At 51.5% G+C, this 1,460-nt stretch overlaps 1 pseudogene; it reads right to left on the reverse strand.

The window, feature by feature from the left end:
• LOC103081428 (NAD-dependent protein deacylase sirtuin-5, mitochondrial pseudogene) overlaps positions 1-1,460 on the reverse strand; it is a 16,832-nt pseudogene that overhangs the window by 1,801 nt on the left and 13,571 nt on the right.

The raw sequence follows: 1,460 nt of genomic DNA on the forward strand, positions 1-1,460 counted from the left end.
GCCAAACTGAGGACTGTGGCCCAGCAGATGGCCTCTCAGTAGCTCTGCGGATCTGCTCTGGAGAGGCAGGGTTTTCAGCGCGGTTTTAAATCTTGTCAGAACAGAGGTCAAACCAGTTAGGGATACATTCCTTCAATGTTTCCAAAAAGACCAGCACGGACGCAGCGGGACAGTATGGCCTTGGCGCTTGGGAGGGCAGTGTTTTCATCGAAGGGGTCCCAGGGAGGGAGGCATCTCGTCTTTATTGTTAACAGGGACGTCCTTTACTTCTGGTCAGTGAGCCCTTTTCTTTAATGGTTAAAGCAGACGTACGATGCGTGTCATAGGCCACACGCAGGCTGTTCTAGTTAACATGAAATTCGAGTTAACTTATGTATGACCGGAATAACTTCCCCACACCTGAGTATGCGAAAACGTCTTCCCTCACTTTCTCACCAAAGAAGAGTGGGGTCAGGAAAAGGGGTTTTTCCGTTGAGGATGGTGACGAACTTCTAAGCAGGATATTGGCTACAATTAAGAGGAAAGGAGTAAAAAAAAAAAAAAAAAAAAAAAAAAGGGAGGAAAGGAGTGACCTGGGGTCTTAGACCATTGCTGCTCCCCGCTGACTCAAAATGTTGAAAAGAACCATCCAGAGAACCTCCTTCTAGGGGCTGCAGGACTGGCAGCCTGTGACTCAAAGGAGAGTCCGGTCAGAAAGGTGAAGTCAGTCTTTACTGCTGGGCAACAGCTTCCCGGCAGCACGCTGTTGGCAGCAGGACTGAAGGCAGGTGTCCACAGGTGACAGGTGTTCCCCGCAGTGTGACCGCGCTGACCCCAGCTCCCTCTCATCTTCCTTGTCAACCCGTGTCATGCCAGGTGCCAGCCCCCGCACCACCAGCACCGCGGCCCACACTCAGCAAAGGGAGAATTAGGTCTGCAGTTATAGTTCCTACAGATTTCAGCCCAACATGCCAACCAGATACTTTACAAATACTTTTAAAGAAACTCCCCTCCACGGACATCTCCTCAAGCGAGCAGAGACCCTCCACCCACCCCAGCAAGCCCGATCCTTTGAGGATGTCCCCGGGGAGGAGGGCCAGTTACTGCCCAGCTGGGAAGGGCTCCTGGCTCTTCAGAATCTAATTCCTCTGGACTTCTTTGCATCCCCGTCTCACCTGTGTGTCCTTAAAAATGTCATTCTTAAAGTTTATTCCACCTTTCTGTGTGCTGTCGTGGGCGCGCTGGTCTGTTGCAACCTTGTACATCAGACCAGAAGCCGTGCAAGAGCCATTATTATGTGAAAAGGTGAATCTTGGAAGCAGAGAACTTGAGAGTGGGCAGGATACCAACTACAGGGAAATGGCAGCATTTCCAGGCGCGCTGGTTTGAGTCTTTCGATCGTGCATTTAAAGTGAGGCAAACTAGGGCTTCCCTGGTGGTGCAGTGGTTGGGAGTCCGCCTGCCGATGCAGGGGACACGGG

This window comes from Lipotes vexillifer, unplaced genomic scaffold (genome assembly GCF_000442215.2).
Source record: "Lipotes vexillifer unplaced genomic scaffold, Lipotes_vexillifer_v1.1 scaffold982, whole genome shotgun sequence".
In the NCBI taxonomy this organism is placed as follows: domain Eukaryota; kingdom Metazoa; phylum Chordata; class Mammalia; order Artiodactyla; family Lipotidae; genus Lipotes; species Lipotes vexillifer.